We start from the raw sequence: 20,318 nt of genomic DNA on the forward strand, positions 1-20,318 counted from the left end.
ACTGTGGTCTGAAAGACTGTTTGTTATGATTTCTGTTCTTTTGCATTTACTGAGGAGTGTTTTACTTCCAATTATGTGGTCAATTTTAGAATAAGCGCAATGTGGTGCTGAGAAGAATGTATATTCTGTTGATTTGGGGTGGAGAGCTCTGTAGATGTCTATTAGGTCCACTTGGTCCAGAGCTGAGTTCAAGTCCTAAATATCCTTGTTAATTTTATGTCTCATTGATCGGTCTAATATTGACAGTGGGGTGTTAAAGTCTACCACTATTATTGCATGGGAGTGAAAGTCTCTGTAGGTCTTTAAGAACTTGCTTTATGAATCTGGATGCCCCTGTATTGGGTGCATATATATTTCAGATAGTTAGCTCTTCTTGTTGCATTGATCCCTTTACCATTATGTAATGCCCTTCTTTGTCTTTTTTGATCTTTGTTGGTTTAAAGTCTGTTTTATCAGAGACTAAGATTGCAACTGTGGCTTTTTTTTTTCGGTTTTTTTTTTTTTTTTTTTTTTTTTTGCTTTCCATTTGCATGGTAAATATTCCTCCATCCCTTTATTTTGAGCCTATGTGTGTCTTTGCACATGAGATGGGCCTCCTGAATACAGCACACTGATGAGTCTTGACTCTTTATCCAATTTGCCAGTCTGTTTCTTTTAATTGGAGCATTTAGCCTATTTACATTTAAGGTAAATATTGTTATGTGTGAATTTGATCCTGTCATGATGATGCTAGCTGGTTATTTTGCCCATTAGTTGATGCAGTTTCTTCATAGTGTTGATGGTCTTTACAATTTTGTATGTTTTTGCAGTGGCTGGTACCAGTTTTTCCTTTCCATATTTAGTGCTTCTTTCAGAAAATCTTGTAAGGCAGGCCTGGTGGTGACAAGATCTCTCAGCATTTGCTTGTCTGTAAAGGATTTTATTTATCCTTCACTTATGAAGCTTAGTTTGGCTGGATATGAAATTATGGGTTAAAAATTCTTTTCTTTAAGAATGTTGAATATTGGCCACCACTCTCTTCTGGCTTGTAGGGTTTCTGCAGGGAGATCCGCTGTTAGTCTGATGAGCTTCCCTTTGTGGGTAACCCGATCTTGCTCTTTGGCTGCCCTTAACATTTTTTCCTTCATTTCAACCTTGGTGAATCTGATGATTATGTGTTTTGGGGTTGCTCTTCTCGAGGAGTATCTTTGTGATGTTCTCCGTATTTCCTGAATTTGCATGTTGGTCTGTCTTGCTAGGTTGGGAAGTTCTCCTGGATAATATCCTGAAGAGTGTTTTCCAGTTTGGTTTCATTCTTTCCATCACTTTCAGGTATACCAATCAAATGTAGGTTTGATCTTTTCACATAATCCCGTATTTCTTGGAGACTTTATTCATTCCTTTTCATTCTTTTTTTCTCTAGTCGTGTCTTCATGCTTTATTTCATTAAGTTGATCTTCAATCTCTGATATCCTTTCTTCCACTCAATGAATTCAGCTATTGATACTTGTGTATGATTCACAAAGTTCTCGTGCTGTGTTTTTCAGCTCCATCAGGTCATTTACGTTCTTCTCTAAACTGGTTATTCTAATTAGATATTTCTCTAACATTTTTTCCTGGTTCTTAGCTTCCTTACTTTGGGTTAGAACATGCTCGTTTAACTCGGAGGCCTTTATTATTACCCACCTTCTGAAGCCTGCTTCTTTCAATTCGTCAAACTCATTCTCCATCCAGTTTTGTTCCCTTGCTGGCAAGGAATTGTGATCCTTTGGAGGAGAAAAGGCATTCTGGTTTTTGAAATTTTCAGCCTTTTTGAGCTGGTTTTTCTTCATATTTGAAGATTTTATCTACCTTTGTTCTTTTATGTTGGTGACCTTTGGATGGGGTTTCTGTGTGGATGTCCTTTTTGTTGATTTTGAAGCTATTTTTTTTCTGTTTGTTAGTTTTTCTTCTAGCAGTCAGGTCCTTCTGCTGCAGGTCTGCTGGAGTTTGCTAGAGGTCCATGCCAGACTCTGTTTGCCTGGGTATCACCAGTGGAGGCTTCAGAACAGCAAAGACTGCTGCCTGTTGATTTTTTTTCAATGTTTACCTTATATCCTGCATCCTTGCCAAACTCACTTATTAGTTGTGGGAATTTTTCAACAGGTTCTTTGGGATTATATGGATAATTAATGTCACTTGCAAATAAGGACAGTTTTATTTATTTCTTTCAAATCTATATGATTTTTATTTCCTTTTCCTGCTTTATTGCACTAGCTAGAACATCAAGCACTATACTGAATACAATTGGTAAAAGTGAATATCCTCGCCCTGTCCTGAATTTTAGGGAGAAAGCTTTCAATCTTTCACCATTAAATATAATTTTAGGTGTAGGTTGTTGTAGATGCTCTTTATTCAGTTAAGGAAGTTCCCCTCTGTTCCCATTTTTCCTGAGAGTTTTTACCATAAATTAATTTTAACTTTTGTCAAATGTTTTATCTGTATCAATTGATGTGATCATGTAATTATTCTACTTTAGCCTGTTAATGTGTTAAATTATATTGAATGATTTGGACATATTGAACCTGTCTTACATCCCTGTACTAAACTCCACTTGGTCAAGATATAGAATTCTTATATTTCTGAATTCTATTTGCAATATTTTACTAAGAGGTTTTGCATTTATATGCATTAATGCTATTGTTCTGTATTTTTCTTTTTATGTACTTTGTCTGGTTTGGGTCCAAAGTAAGACTAGCTTCATGAAGTAAATTTGGAAGTATTCATTCCTGTTCTATTTCCTGGAAGACACTGTATAGAACTGCTATTAATTGTTCTTTAAATATTCATAAAAATTCTCTAGTGAAATTATCTGAATCTAGAGATTGCTTTTGTGAAAGCTGATAATTATGAATTCAATTTTCTTAATAGTGAATGAACTATTCAAACTATTTCATATTGGATGGATTTCAGTAGTTTGTACTTTTTAAAGAATTAATGAATTTCACCTAAGTTGTCAAATTTATGGATGTGAAGTTCATAGTATTATCTTATTATCCTTTTGGTATTTGCAGGGTCTGTAAGGATATCCCTTGTTTCATTCCTGATAGTAGTAATTTGTGTCTTCTCTCTTTTTTTTTTTCCTTGTTAGTATTGGTAGAAGTTTCTGAATTGTATTGATCTTTTTAAAGAACCAGCTCTTTCACTGATATTCTCTATTATTTTTCTGTTTTTAATTTCAATAATTTCTACTTATATTTTTATGATTTCTTTCTTTATGCTTGCTTTGAATTTATTTTGTTCTTCTATGTTCTTGAAGTGAAAATTTAGATTATTTAGGGCATTTTATCTTCTAACATGTGCATATATTTATGCTATTTAATACTATATTTTTAATGCTATAAATTTCCTTCTTGGCACTACTTTAGCCATGTCCTACAAATTTTGACATGTTGTTTTTTCATTTTAATTTAGCTCAAGATTTTTTCCCCCTGAGACATTCTCTTTAACCTATGCATTATTTGGAAGTGTATCATGTAATTTCCAATTGTTTGGATATTATTTTAAACTATTGGTTTCTAGTTTGACTTCATTTTTATTCTTTTATATAATTCAATTCTTTTAAATTTTTTGGATTTGTTTCATGGCCCAGGATGTAGTGCAACTTGGTATATGCTCCACAGGTATTTGAAAATAATGTGTATTCTGCTGTTGTTCAGTGGAGTGTTCTATAAATATAGATTAGATCCTATTGGTTAATGATGTTGAGTTTTCTACATTCTTGATTTTCTGTCTAGTTGTTCTTTCAATTGTTGAGAAATAAGTGTTAAAGATTTAAATATAATTGTTGATTTGTCTATTTTGTCTTTCAGTTCCATCAGTTTTTACTTCACATATATTTTAGCTCTCTTGTTTGTTGCATACAGATTTAGGATTGTGACATCTTCTTGGTAAAGTAATCTTTTCACTATTATGTAATGTCCCTCTCTGTCTCTGTTAATATTCTTTTTCTCTGAATTCTACTGTATCTGATATTAACATAGCTATTTCTACTTTCTTTTGTTTAATGTTTGCATAATACATCTTTCATCTTTTTACTTTAAACCTGCCTATTTTGCCATATTTGAAGAAAGGTTCTTATACATAGCATATAGATGGGTCATGTTTTTTAATCCACTCTGTCAATCTCTGTCTTCTAATGAGTGTACTAGACTATTTGTATTAATGTCGTTATTGATCTGTTAGGGCTTAAATTTGCCATCTTATTTTTTGTTTTCTGTTTATTCTTTGTTTTTCTGTTTTCTTTTTTCTGTTCTCCTTGTGGGTTACTTGAACATTCTTTAGAATACCTTTTTAATTTATCTAAATTGTTGCAATGTGTATCCCTTTACACAGTTTTCCAGTGGTTCTATTGTTTGTTACATTATCACATTATTTTTACATAACTGATCACAGTCTATTGTTGTTTTTCCTTGGGATCCAAAGTCTCTAGCTGGTATGCTTTCTCTCTACTTCTCAGTCTTATGTTTGTTTTATGCATAAAGGCCAGAGTTTTTCATTGTCTTTAGTGAACAATGTGTCTATTTATGTTTATGTCTTCATGAAAAATATGTTTCAAGAAGGAGAAATTCATTTCTGAGAATTTTGACAAACACATATAATCATGTAACAACTACCATCATCCCCCAAACTCCCCCATACCCCTTCTTGCTCAACTCCTTCCTTCACCTTGCTAATCTGTTTTCTGTCCCTATAGTTTTGCCTTTTCTAGAATGTCATATAAATAGAATCACACAATATGTATGTGGCCTTTTGATACTGGCTTCTTTAACTTAGCACAGAGCACGTGAGAGTCATCCATATTGTTGTGTGTATCAGTACATTGTCCTTTTCTATTGCTGAATAGTATTTAATTGAAAGCTTGTACTGTAGTGTCTTCACCCGCTTCCCAGGTGAAAGATATTTGGGTTGTTTCCTATTTGGGGTAACTATGAGTAAAACCACTATACACATTATAGGTTTTGGTATGAATACAAATTTTCATTTAACTTGGGAAAATAAGAAAGGTATAGGATTGCTAAGTCATATTTTAAGTGTATGCACAACTTTATAAGGAACAGCGAATTTTGTTTTCCAAAGTGGCTGTACCGTTTTCCTTCCCACCAGCAATATATGACAGTACCAGCAACTTCACATCCTTACAAGTATTTGGTTTTGTCTATTTTTTGGCCATTATAACTGGTGTGTGGTAATATCTTGTGACTTTGACTTAAATTTCCCTAATAACTAATGATTTTTAACATTTTTATGTGCTTAGTTTCATCTACATATTGTTTTTGGTGAAGTGTCCTTTCAAACCTTTTGCCCATTTTAAAAATTGAATTCCTTCTTTTCCTATTATTGTGTTTTGTGAGTTCTTTACATATTTTGGATACAAGTCCTTTATCAGAAATGTGATTTGCAAATATTTTCTCTCATTCTGTAGCTGTCTTTTCATTCTCTTAACAATGTCTTCTGAAAAACAAAAAGTCTTATTTTTAAGGAAGTTCAATATATCAATTTGTTATTTGGTACATTGTGCTTTTGGTATTATACTTAAGAAATCTTTGCCTAAACTAGACTGATAAAGACTTTTTTCTTTTTTTTTTTTTTTTTTATCCAGCTAATTTTTTATTAAATGCCAGACACTGTTTTTGAAAGATTGTAGAGATAATTTGAGGCTCTGGATGATGTCACCTTCCTCCTAGATAAAATATACTTCAACCTCTGTCAGGCAATTAGGTTAGAAACAGATCACTTTAATCTAGTTGGGGACTGAGGTGACTCAAATCTTGGTTTTTGTTTTTGTGAGGGCTGGTCTATTTCTTATTTGTTTTAAGATTGAAGTCATCAAGTGCGGGGGAGTTAGTGTAGGGTGGGGATTGGAAGCCTCAAGTTTTTAACCAGCTCTTTTCTTCCTTGGGTCTTATACTCCAGTTTTTATCTCATCATCTCCGTGAGCCTGCCAAAAGCTCCACTCAGCTTCTCTGTATTTCAGCGACTGCTTATAAATAAGAAAATGGCTCCGATGAAATTTTGAGCCAAATGTCAGATTCTTTCTGTGCTTTCCTTCTGTCCAGCATCACATTCTCTCCAGCACAGAGAGGAAGCTCTTGGATGCCTTCAAATATTTTTCTTTATCTAGCTTTTATAATTGTATTGAATGGGAGGGTTGGTCTGATACAAGCTAATCTGATATAACCAGACGAAGAACTCCTCCCCATCAATTTTTACATTGACTCTTCTAGAGGTGTGTTATTAACTCAGTGTCCCAGTGATTAATTTCCCTTTAGCTCAGTTAACCTATATTGGAAACTGAGATATTATAAACCTATAGATTCACTTAGCTGTGGGAAATGACTTTAGTTCCAGGAGGAAGCTGAGGTGAAGAAAAGTGTGTTTTTCTCTGTATTTCTTGGAGAATGTGTTTCACCAGTTTAGAATGAGAGAATCTGGTATTTAACCACCTGCATCAGTTAATGTAACAACTTTCTTCACCTAAGTAGCATCAAAAATTTAATTACTTTCTCCTTCAGTTATTTTATGTGCTTATTCACCTACCTCCTGTCCTCTCTAAAGGTTACTGTTAGCAAACAAATCTGTCAGGTAATATCTGGCATTCCATCCAGTACTTAATAGTGTGGTTCCCTAGGATGATCCAGGATAAAGGAATTTGTCTTCAAAGTGTCAGACGAGAGAGAGAAAGTTTCCACAGTCAACATTAAATGTTTGATATCAACTCAAAAATAATTGAAATAAAAAAATACCAAATATGAATGCACATGCACTAGCTTTCAAAATCAAAAGTAATATCCTTCTAAGAACCCTGAATAGAGATGTCATAGAGCTCATCGGACCTGCATTGCCACTTGGACCAAGTCTAGTGAGATCAAAAGTGAAATAAGTGAAGGTAAATATACAAGATGCAGAAATAGAAACAAAGACAAAGATAGAAAGGAAACTGTTAAAGGTATAAGGAGTATTTAGTTATAAGAAGAAACAAAATAGATAGCCGAGGAATGAGCAGGTTGACTGAAAGACATAGTTAAACACGGATCCATAAAGTATGGACATTCTGAGCTGTCTAAACTGAACACCTCTAAAAGACGAGTAGCAAATATGATCCGTGTCCATTTGCTCCACATTCAGAGTACAGAATCTTTGGGATTAATTGATCAAAGAAGAGAATTAGAATCCTGGCTTTGCTATTAATTCATGGAGTGACCTTGAGGTCACTTATTTTAGGCTCTGCAAAATGACAGATTTTTAATGAACTACCTTTTAGGTTTCTTAAAGGTCTGTGTGGGTATAACCCAACTTCAAATATTGATATAAGGAAAAAATGGGGGGACCTATAATATACTTTCCCTGATATTTTTGCATGTAACAAAATTGATTATGGTGGGATTTAGGTTGCTTTTTTAATCATAGAAGCATGGATTATACAATAAATAATTTTATCTCAATCTTCAGTCATTTAATAAATACAAATCAAACTGTAAATGCAAATATGTATAATTTGTAGAAAACTTGGATGCATACACCTAATGGTCCATGGAAGTCATTACCTCAGACTCATTCTGAGCTAAGTTTTGTGAATAATTTTACCCTTTATGTAGTGATTTTTGGATAAGTGGCATATTTACCTTTCTCAGGAAGAAAAGAGACTTTGTCACCAAATATTTATAGAGAAACGAAAATTTCATATCAGCTGCTTTAAACGACCCAATATTAACTCCATGCTGTACCTGATGTTAGCTTAACTCATTTTGAATTTTTATATTCTAATTTTGAAACAAAAATCTTATCACTGAGGCCATGATAACTCAAAATCAATCGACCAAACTGATCTTAAAGACTTTCATGTTCCTTTCAGAAATGCTATGGTAATTTATCTTATTTTTCAAAGTCATACCCCCTCACTTAAAACACAGGTTACACTAGTGTACCTGCCTCAAAATTATCTTAAAATGTTACAACCATTTAGAGCATGCAGGGATCTTTGAAGACAACATAGGCCAAGCCTATCATCATACAGATAAGGAATCAGAAACTCCACACAGGTAAGTCACTTAACCAAGGGGACACAGCCTTGTTGCCATAAGAATTCTGTTCTGGCTCCCTGTTAACTGATCTTAGAGTCTAACAAGTTTATCAAAATCCATTGCATGTAAACCATTTTACCTGGTGTTCAGAGGAGTTACAAAACAAAGTAAAAAGTTGTCCTGAAAGCCCCAGGACAACTGGATCCATACCTGGCTTATTCATTACCCAGCTTAGTGCCTGGCATATGATATGTGCTCCATCAGGAATTAGTCTGAGCTAAGCCTTCATTCTTATACCCATCATCCCCTTCATTTGAATAATCACTTTTTGAGCGCTGATTGTGTATAAGATGCATGAGCTTGTCCGTGGGAACCACTTTCATTTCATGAACAGTGAATAGGTAATGAAAACTGCCCCTTCCCTGACTGGCAATGGGCAAGGGGCCTGGGGCTGTCTCTGGAGGGCTGGAGGAAGCTTGGTTGATGAGTGCAATAAGTGAATATTTAGGAACTAAACTGGTAAATTGTTCAGGTGCGCACATACGGAGGTTGGCATGGAGGTTGGCTAATTAGAGTGGGGAACTGGAAGGGAAGAGATGCTAACTAAAAGGTATTGAGCACAATTATATGCTGAGCATTTTACCTAAACTAGCTCGTTTAGTCCTCATAGCAATCAGATGAAGTTTAAAAACTGTTATCCCCTTTAAAGTTGGAGGACTGGCCAGGCACAGTGGTTCACACCCATAATCCCAGCATTTTGGGAAGCTGAGGTGGGAGGATTGCTTGAGGCTGGGAGTTTGTGACCAGCCCGAAAAAGATAGTGAGACCCCATTGCTACAAAAAATTTTTAAGCATTAGCCAGGCAAGTTGGCACATGCCTGTAGTCGGAGCTACTTAGGAGGCTGAGCCAAGAGGATTGCTTGAGCTCAGGGATTCAAGGTTGTAGTGAGCTATGATCACACCAACTGCACTCCACTGGGCAATCGAGTGAGACCCCATCTCTAAAATAATATATTTCTAAACAAATTTTTAAGTGGATGACTGAGAGGGTTAACTGTTTTGCAAGATTGCACAGCTCCTATAAACAGCAAAGGTAGGGTCAGACCTTGTCCTTCTACTTCACTATACCAAATGCTGCATCAAGACAACTGAAGGAGATGAGTTAAAGGCAGACATGCTGTGGACTATAGTGCAACGAATACAGAACACATCACATTTATTTCCCAGAGACAAGCAGGACCAGAAAAGGAAGCAAACAGCACAATGCATAGGCCACGATGTGGCTCATGAGCTATGGCTGAGTGCAGAGAAGTCAAGAAGCCTGTAAACAGGCACACCGCCAAAGCCAGATCCTGTAGCTCGGCTTCCTGCCAGAGAGAACAACTGGACTGATGAGGCTTCTTGGAGACTGCAGGCTGTTTTTTTAGAAAAAGGCAGTCGAGTTCCTCTTGGGCAGGCACAACATGGAGGGAAGCCCAGTAAACAGAACTGAACTTGAAGGGCCCAGTGAAATCATAGTTGGAAGCACTGCCCAGACCCGCAGCAGCTTTTACCACTTAGACTGTATGTAAACAGGAGAAATAAAGTTGGGATTTAGTGATCTCCTGCTTCGGGTTTTTGGACCAACACTGTGTTTTTCCATATTATTTCTATATTCCAAGTAATTGCCATAACCGTGAGGCTTGGGATTGGATTTTATTCCTGCTTTCATGCCCTTACTTCAGGGATTTCTTATGGTGAGGTTTAATAAGTGTGAGATAAATGAATAATATTCCTATTATGTATTGCATATCTTGACATTTTAATTATACAACCACTAGAAAAATCAAACTAGGACTCTATAAGCTGCTTCTTGCCTTTCCTTCCACCTTTAATGGAGACTTGAGGCTCAGAGTTTCATTTAATATTTGTTCAGTGGATGAATGGGGCCCAATTCAGTTGCACTTCTTATGTTCGCTATTCATGGCAAGCCCAGTGAGAGTGAATTTTTTGCTCTGTTTGTGGTACAACTTTTCAATAAATAGAGCCCTTCTCTGGATTTCACAAATCCAGACTGAATTTGAGATGTCTCAAGGCTTACAAACGCGTTTATTTTTGTTATCTATGTAATAAGCCAGAGGTGTTTATTAAAGTTCTGAAATATATATATCATAAATTTAATGTAATATATGATACTATATAGGTATAGTGTCATAACAAATACCTCCTATTAATACTTAATGCCAAAAAAATTAATGCTCATCTGAATACTCTGTTTGGTGCCACCATCAAATTTCAGTCTTTAAACATTTAGTTCTCAAACTCACACACTAGAGATTGAACACAGTCAATACGACAGGAAAAGGGCTTTTGTTCCAAGAGGTTGCAGCAACTATTTCCTTAATAAAGTCCTTTTTGGTTTCATTGATGCCTTACACAACAAATTATTTAAGATCCTCCTTTTAGCAAGTTATTGGAGACCTAAAATTTACAAATGCTTGTAAGACTTTCTAAATCTAATATAAATCCATGATACAGTGAATAATGAAGCCTCGATATAGCTTTACAAATGTAATCTATAGTCAACCTTGCCAAAGGTTATTCTAAACTTACCTACAGAAACAAAGAAACATAACACATAAGGGCAATGTATTTTCCTCGATGTGACTGCATGAGGAAGGAACTATTATAAACACATTCATAAAATGCCCCCCAAAAGATTTCATGGTTTGTTCCTGAAACTTACGCAAGCAATTTCAATTATTTTCTCCTTTTTTAAAAAAATGAAGTCTTATGAAAAGAAATAAATTAAAGGCATATCCCTGCAGGCAGCACTAATCCATGATGTAAAAAAGCCTGTCAGACTAAAATTAAAATGAAAGCAGTATTACAAACAAATAAATTTCAGCCTTCACTTGGGATGATTAGTCACTGGGATTAACAATATTAGAGACCCAGAAAATGATTTGGCCTAATTTTTTTTGTGCTGAATAAATGCTTATTAAGGGTAGTCCCTGTGTGCTATCCTTGAGGCAATTAGGCAGTTGTCATCACGAGAGTTGAAGCAGCTCTTACCTGTAAGCCACTTTTTCAACAAACATTTCAGTGTCAACCATGTGGCCTGGCAGAGGGATACAATGGTGAATAGGCAGGTGTGACTGTCGCCTCAGGAAGCTCCCAGTTTAGGAACCACTCAGATCCACATTTGCACCCTGTACAAGGAAGACTGACTGTAAGGGTTTGGAACTGACTCCTACGACAACCCCTCATAGGCTCAAGAGGAATATTTATATTCATTTTATAGACAAGAGAAGCACAGAGACATCCTCACCTCCAAGTCATACAACTATTAGTGGTGAGATGGGACTCTGTCTCTGTCTCCTGGCTTCCGACCTTGGCTCAAATCTGGTAAAGTCACGCCTCTTTGATCTCAAGGTTTTGGATTTAGACTTAATAATGGAGGCACCAATATCAGAAACATGGTGGTTGAGAAAAAAACCTGGAGATCAGGAGAGATGGAGACATAACTCTAAAAGCTATGAAGTGATCATGACATTTATTTGTATAAAAAGCAAACACTAATATGAAAATCCAATGCTACTGGATAAGAATTAAAGTAGCATTCACTATATCATGAATTTATATTAGATTTAGAAAGTCTTACAAGCATTTATAACATTTAGATTTCCAGTAGCATGCACATGCCTGGCACTGTTATAACCTTTTTGTGTGCATTAATTCCTTCTAAAAATCCCTGTAAGGTAGCTTTAATCCCCACTGTATAAATGAGGAAATGAAAACACAGAGAAGTTAAATAATTTGCTCAAGATCACACAGCTAGTAAATGACCATGGTGGAATTGGGACTAGGTAGTTTGACCCCAAAGTCTATGACTTTAACGGTTGTGCTGCACTGCCTCTCCTAAGAAAGAGGCAGAAGCTCTAGAAGGATATTTGTCTGCCACTCAAATGTTCTTTCATTCCTTCAGTGATTGTGGCGTACAGAATGACAACAGCCATTTATTTCTCTCTGTTTCACAGTACTGTTACAGGCTTTTATAGGTAAATATGCATTCTTCTCTTCTGTCTCCTAGGAAAAGCCCACTGCCCCTTACCTAGGAATTGGGGGAAAGTTGTTCCTGTATTCCATTCACTTAATGCTAGCTCTGCCCTAACCGTGTATTTCTTGGTATTCCTTTTCAAGCATTAGCCTTTGTGACCTTTAAAATCAATAGCATCTTATCCTGAGGGGATATCGGAAAATCAAAGCTGTAGGCAAGTATGGGACTGTCATTGGCTAAGAAAAATGCCATGACCTTATTGGCACTGTGGCCACACAAAATGGAATTCACCTGCGTAGAAGGCAAAGGGCTTTGCTCTAAAATAAGAGAGCTAGAATTCTTTTTGTTATTAAGAGATAGAATTTATAAAATCACATTACCAATAAGTCCAAGGGTAAACTAGTTTTTCAGGTATCTTGATATAAGAATCATTGTGTTTGAACTTGCTAATTAGCCAAGAATGGGGCCAGTTCCACTTTGGTACCAGCCACTTAAATCTCATGGCCAAGAGTTAGAGAAGAGTGGCTCTCAAAAGTAAAATCATTGTTTTTGCTATTTTAAAAAGCAGATAAAATAGGAATACATGAGGCAGGTAAAAACCCACAGCAGGCAATTATGGGAGCCCAGTCTCTACCTCCCAGCTTGAGAAACTGAAGCAAACCTCACTTGCCTGATAACATTTTGGAGCATTGTGGATATAGCCAATGATTTTCCCTATGCAAAGTAGATAATACAGAGGAGGGAAGACAACAGATTTGAGCAGTCTAGTGCCAAGCACAGTACAGGGTGGGGGATTGTTTATCTACTCAGAACTACTTCTGGCTTTACCACAATTTTCTTTGCAAGTTATCACAAGAGACTGTTTTGTTATTCAACCTGAATAACTATATTGACACTTAGAATTCCCTAACTGTGTTGAGGAAAAAATTCAACAATCATTTGGGTTTCATGAAATGAGTATTTGATCAATTCAACAAAGAATATGAAAATGGGAAAGTAGTTGAATTTTTATTTTTATGTTGTTTCTGCTGTCAAGTCACCAGAGATTTTTATCTGGTTGGAAATTAAGTCAATGCCATGGGATTGGGTGACCAAAAAGTCCATTTTTTAAAATGTCCTCACTAGACTCCATGGAACCACCTATGTCTACATATTTTAACTATTTCAGTTGTTGTGACTCTGATTTGATTACTCACAAAGTCTAAATGCTAACATAAGAAGGAGACTTAGAAAATTTACAGATGAGAGACAAGAGGCCCTAAAAACTGGGAATAAAATTTAGGTCATTTCATATCAGGGGAAAATTTCAATGTAAACAAACAAGTTTTAGCTTTTAGCCCTAGCCTAAGATTAGGTCTAACATAGTGGTGAAAAGTGAGATCATCTTCCTATGATACAGTTTTTGATTCCATTTTCTTTGGGAAAAGTGGGTTTCTCATCAAACTCTAAGCATTTGTTAACTCAGAACCCTACACTGAACTAAAGGTGAAATGAAGCACTCATGCCACCCGACATGCTGGGGCCACATACTCAGCAGAAATGTTAGTACAGTCTCTGTGGATAGAGGTAAATAAACAGAACATAGCTCTATGGTCCATGGTCCATCTTCATGGCCTCTGGATTGTGTGGGCTGGACCAGCCCAAAGCCCACTGTTTTCTGTGAAGGAGGGTAGGGCTCAGTGCATGGCTTCTCTATTTGAATCCATTAGACTACGCACTCTAGCCAACCCTGCACGGAGGTACCATTCTTGCAAAGCGTTCAGTATAATTTGAACACAGTGAGAGCTTCTTGTGGTATCTGGGCAATCGGTGCTGTGTATGCCCAAAGTCACTCTTGAGCTATGCCCAGTTTTTATGAAATTACGTGACAGAAGAATGACACAATTCTGCTTTTTCACCTCTGTTGGATTTCATGTGCTACCATTATTCTTTATCCTGCCATTGGTCTTGAAATAAGAGAAATGGACTCTCGAAGATAAAATAGCCTTCAAAGCCTCATTCCTACATTCTTACTGTTTTGACTGATGACATTGCTGCTAATAAGATTAGTACTTTTGCTTCTGCTCATTTTCTAGCAGAATTAGTTGCTGCTTTTATACCCTCTGCTGCTAATTTTGCTGGCAAATCTCTGGAGGATGCTAGCCTAATTTTCTGCTACTAGAAGCAGAACCACTGTTCTAGTAGGTCGCCTAACATTATTTAATTCCTTTAGGGGATCTTGAAGAATAAAATATATAGGAGTAATTCAGACACAAACATCAAATACAAATTAGGGACTAATTTTTCAGACAGGAAAATTAATTGCTTCGAACCAGATAGGTTCAAAGGATTGAGGGAACCATTTCCCTCAATCCTTATGCCGTAGTGTTGATGTAAGAAGTGTGTAGGTAGATAGCTAGAGATGTTATATTATTAATATTCTATATGTTATGTTATACTATATTACATTGTGCTTTATTGTGTATTCAAATATAATTAATTACTGTTCCTGACACATTAAAATAAATTTTAAAGCTTCTAAAGCAACAGGACCAGAGTTTAGTTTCCTAATTATGTATGTAAGTAATCCTTTGCTCATTTGGGTCTTGAAACGTGTAGACTACGTAGACTAAGGATTTTTCAAGCACCTTTCAGCTTCTTCTCTGCTGATGATTCCCCCTTTTTTTTTTTTTTTTTTTTTTTGTTTCTTATACTTCAAAAATGCTGTCAAAAAGAATACAGGAAAAGACAGACGTGATGCATTTTAAATTTTGCCAGACCAGACTATCAATGGAATGCAAGATGTCTTAGCAAATATCTGTATTGCCAGGTATAATGAAAACTGGGAACTGGCAGAGTGAAGGATGTCCTAAATCCATAGTGGGATGCTCCATTTGATGTCCGTTTTATCGACACCCCAAGGCAGTATTTAGGGAAAGAAGGGTACTGGTAATGGGTACTCAGAATGAGGCAGCAGAAACCATTTCAGTAAGGAGGAGAAATTTAAAATATATCAGGAAATAGTCATCAAAAATGGAAGGAAACAGGAACTTCTACGCTAAATTTAGACAAATGCCTTTATCTTTCTGGAGGTGAGAGCCAACGACAAACAGTGGATTTTACCCTAGGTTATTAAAGGCACTGATCAGTCTCTGGCAATACCCCGGAGTAGATACTGATCAATAAACACTTATGAGACGGCTTGGTGACTCGCACCTGTAGCCCCAGGAAGGCTGAAGTAGGACGATCGCTTAAGCCCAAGAGTTTGAGGCTGCAGTGAGCTATGATTGTACCAGCCTGGGTGACAAAGTGAGACCCTATTTCTTAAGAAAAACAGACAAGCAAACAGAAAACATTTGGTCTTAAGTGAATACCGCCTGTTCTCACTTATAAGTGGAAGCTAAACATTGAGTACACATAGACATAAAGATGGCAACAGTAAACACTGGGGACCACTAGAAGAGGGAAGGAGGGAGGGGGACAAGGGTTGAAAAACTAAGTGTTGAGGACTATGCGCAGTACTTGGGTGATGGAATCATTCATGCCCAAACCTCAGCATTATGCAACATACCCAGGTAACAAACCTGTACATGCACCACCAAACTGAAAATAAAAGTTGAAAAAAACCTAGAAAAGCAAAACAAAAAATTAGGATATTAACAAAGCAGTAGGTTTTTTTTTTTTGTTTTTTGTTTTTTTTTTCTTTTTTAAGAGAAACATACCCACACATATACACATACACACTCCCCTGGTAGAGCATGGAGCCACAGCTAATTTATACTAAATGATCTGAGGCTTGTGGCAGCAGGGTCATTAGCAGGATAAAAGCTCAATAAGGTGATAGGATAACTCACAAATCAGCACTACCAGATACCACAGAATGATTTGTAGACATAGTAGGCTAGAATGGAGAGCGCCGTACATTAACTAGCTTATGGGCTTAATCATTTGGGAAACATTGTAATTGTGGAAAGCAGCAATTAATGTTAGCTAGTTGCTTTAGAATTGATTGCAGATTACTTAGAAAGATACTGGAAGCTTAAGTGGACATCACAACAAAGTAATATTAGCAATAACGTAGCCTGCTTTCCTCAACAGAAAGTAAAGAAGGGAAGGAGGATGTAGCAAAACACACTGGGGTCTTGGTTGAGAGCGCTGCTCACAGAAACACTTCCAACCAGTATATTTTAAGACTGTTTTTCTGATACTGTTTGACCTAAATCCACATGCTTCAGTCATAACATCATGACTTACTATGTTTCAAAATCATCTATAGCCTAATATATTTGCTGATAATAATCTATACATACCGAACATATATAATGATTTATCTTTTTATCCTAAATTAGAGAGACTTCAAAATTATCCTTAGCCTAATGCCATACACGTTCATGAGTGAGAAGAGAGAGAAATTGCCTGAAGAATGAGAAGGTTTAAGCAAGGTGAAGGTAGAGAAAGGCGGTGGGGTAGGGGGAAGAATGAAGGGGAAAGAACATTTTTCCAAGTGAGAGTTAATTTTAAGTATTAACTTGACTGGGCCATGGGATGCCTAGATATTTGGATAAACACTGTTTTTGGATGTGTCTATGACAATGTTTGTGGAGACATTAACGTTTGAATTGGTGAACTGAATAAAGTGATGACCCTTTCCAATATGGGAAGGCATCATCCAGTCAGTTGAAGCCTGAACAGAACAAAATTGCTGAGGAAAGTTGAACTTGCCCTCTGCCTGACTACTTGAGCCAGAACATTGATCTGCTGTTGCCCTCAGTGCTCCTGGTTTTCAGGCTTTCAAACTCAGAGTGGAATCTACACCATTGCCTCTCTGGCTCTCAGGCCTTCAAACTGCACCACCGGCTTTCCTGGGTCTCCAGCTCATAGACGGCAGATTGTGGGACTTCACAGCCCCCATAATCACACAAGCCAATCCTGCACAATCTTATTTTGTGTGATGTATTACACACACATGCAGATATACATATGTATTAGATATAGATGTAGATATAGATATATCTCCTATTGTTCTGTTTGTTTCACTGGAGAACCGTGACAAACACACCCAATGTATTTGATTATGGAATATGCCCCCATTTTTTCATGCAATGCCTACCATATCTCCTGAAATTCTGTAGTAGGCATTTGTCATTTTTTTTTTGACTGACCAGTACCTGACCTCCTTTCCTATTTGAGAGACCCCACTTTATGAGACGTGCTTCAACTCCCCCTAGATAAGTTGAAAAAAATCTCACAGACATTCTTCCATTCTCCTCTGTAGCCAGTGCACAGATAAAAAGCTGTAAGCTTGGCTAATCTGATGAATGTGCCCTAGAATTTGGTTCAGAAGCTATTGACATGAAGAATCAGAGATCGCCAAGGACTCAATTCTGCCAAGGTCACACCTAGAGACCACAGGCTCAGTGATGTGGTAGTGTCATTCTGTCTCCCAGATCAGAAAAGATGCCTGTGCCCACTGCAAAAGCAGGGGTGTGGCTCCCAATAGTTCTGAGGCTGATTTTGCAGCATTTTTTCCTGATTATGTAGTCTCCAAGTCTGGTTCTCAAGATTTCCTGGAAATTTTATAATCTGCCCAATATCCATTAATTAAATAATTTTCTCCTCGAATCAGCCAAAGTTAAAGTTTCTGTTGCTTGCAGTCACAAACTTGTGACTGAGACAAATGACCTTAGGAAACTCAGTTCTGTGTAATTTTTAAAAGTCCTGACAGGGTCAGGTGCAGTGGCTCATGCCTGTAATAATCCTATCACTTTGGGAGGAAGGCTGAGGTGGGTGGATTGCCTGAGTTCAGGAGTTTGAGACCAGCCTGGGCAACATGGTGAAACCCCATCTCTAAGAAAAATACGAAAATTAGCTGGGTGTGGTGACATGCACCTGTAGTCCTAGCTATTTTTGGAGCTGAGGCGGAAGGGTTGTTTGGGCCCAGGAGGTCAAGGCTGCAGTGAGCTGTGTTCACACCACTGCACTCCAGCCTAGGTGACAAAGCAAGACCCTGTCTCAAAAAACAAACAAACAAAAAAAACAGTGATAGAATATGAGTTCTCACAGACTGCAGAGGAAGATTAAATACAAATAAATAGGGAGAAATTGATTTATTAAATGTTGCTGGTAATTGGCACTGTGATTTAGGTTTTATTATATATAATTATTATTATTCCAAGTTTAGAGATGGAAAACCCAAGATTCAGAGGGGTTTTGCCCAACATCAGTAAGCAAAAGTCAGAATTCAAATACAGCTCTAATTTTGTGGCCTATACCAAGGGAACAAGGCTAAATAACATTAGCAACTTAAATTAAAAGGTTAAAATTTAATAGAGTTAAACCAGGATAATCAGGACATATGGCTTATGGTGATAATAAATCTTTGTAGCAAATATGGCAAAATGCAAGCCACCAAGTGTGAAAAGAGGAGGCTCCTGAACTGGTTTAGTAATTGCACACAAATGATGAATGCAGAGTGTACAAGTTCTCATTCTTCTCCTTGTCCTTCTTCTGTGATTGCCTCACAAACTGAAGATAATTTCTTTTTTAAATTTTATTCTTAACTGACAAATAATAATAGTATATGTTATATATTTATGGGGTACAATGGATAGTGACTATAATAAATACTATTGTATATTTCAAAATTGCTGACAGTAGATTTTAAATGTTCTTACCACGAAAAAACTGAAGGTAATTAACAGCAGTTAGTGCTCAGAAAGACAGAGGAACGCATTAAGGAGGTAATTAACCCCTGCACAAAGTCAACCAGCTGAGAATTAGCTAGTTTGATTGTCCAGAGCTGTGAAAAGTGCCTGGGGCACCTTGTGGATGTTAAAAAGGATTAGTTATAAACTTGTAATTGACAGATTAGAAATAAAATTATTCATTTGGTAGTTAAAAACTGATTTTTCTTTTAACCATTGCTCTAAATGGAGTATTATTTTCAGACCAAAAAATCTAGACAAAGAACTATGAGCTATCTTATAAATGAAATCTAGTTTTTCTGAAGAATGCAAAAGTAAGGACTGAGTATTGTATTCCTGGTGGCCTCCTGTGTCCAACCTTGAAGAAAACCCGGCTGTGGGCCTCATGTCGTGCTAAACCAACTGGCAGGCCATGGGTTCTGAGAGTCAGAGCTATACTTTAAGGCATACTTACAGAAGTATCATTTTCTTCTTATCCTTACTACTCCATTTCAATTTCAGCTATTCTTTCTTCCCTCATGCCCCATAGGTAGCTAGCTTCTTTAAGGTCAGGATTATCTTTTCTTTTTATGCAAATTAGCAGATACACACACATTTTCTTATACAAGCATACCTTGGAGATATTGAGGGTCTGGAATAAAGTGAGTCACACAAATTTTGGTTCCCTAGTGCATATAAAAGTTACGTTTACAATACACTGTAGTCTATTAAGTGTGCAATAGCATTATGTCTAAAAAAACAATGTACAAATAGTTTGGGGCATGGTGGCTCATGCCTGTAATCCCAGCACTTTAGGAGGCCAAGGAGGGAGGATCAGTTGAGGCCAGGAGTTCAAGACGAGCCTGGGCAACATAGTGAGACCCCTGTCTCTACAAAATTTTAAAAATTAGCCAAGTGTGGGGACTGTAGTCCCAGCTACTTGGGAGGCTGAAGTGGGAGGATCACTTGAGCCCAGGAGGTTGAGGCTGCAGTGAGTCATGATCACAGTACTACTCCTACCTAGGTGACAGAGCAAGACCCTGCCTCAAAAAAAAAAAAAGAAAAAAAGAAAAAAAGAAAGAAAGAAAGAAAGAGAGAAGGAAAGAAAGAAAGAAAAGGAAAGGAAAGAAATCAAAACCAAAAAAACTTTATTGCTAAAAATGCTAACCATCATCTGAGCCTTCAGCAAGTCATAAACATTTTGCTGGTGGAGGCTCTTGGCTCGACATTGATGACTACTGACTGACCAGAGTAGTAGTTGCTAAAAGTTGGGGTGGCTGTAGCAATTTCTTAAAATAAGATAGCAATGAAGTTTGTCACATGGATTGACTCTTCTTTCCATGAGAGGTTTCTCTGTAGCATGCAATGCTGTTTGATAGCATTTTACCCATAGTAGAATTTCTTTCAGAATTGGAGTCAATTCTCCATCCCTGTTGCTGCTTTATTAACTAAATTTGTATAATATTCTAAATCCTTTGTTGCCGTTTCAACAGTGTTCATAGCAAGAGACACTTCCATCTCAGGCGATCACTTTCTTTGCTTATCCCGTAAGAATCCTGCAATGTTCTAAGGCTT

The sequence above is a fragment of the Chlorocebus sabaeus genome, chromosome 23 (genome assembly GCF_047675955.1).
Source record: "Chlorocebus sabaeus isolate Y175 chromosome 23, mChlSab1.0.hap1, whole genome shotgun sequence".
NCBI classification, from domain to species: domain Eukaryota; kingdom Metazoa; phylum Chordata; class Mammalia; order Primates; family Cercopithecidae; genus Chlorocebus; species Chlorocebus sabaeus.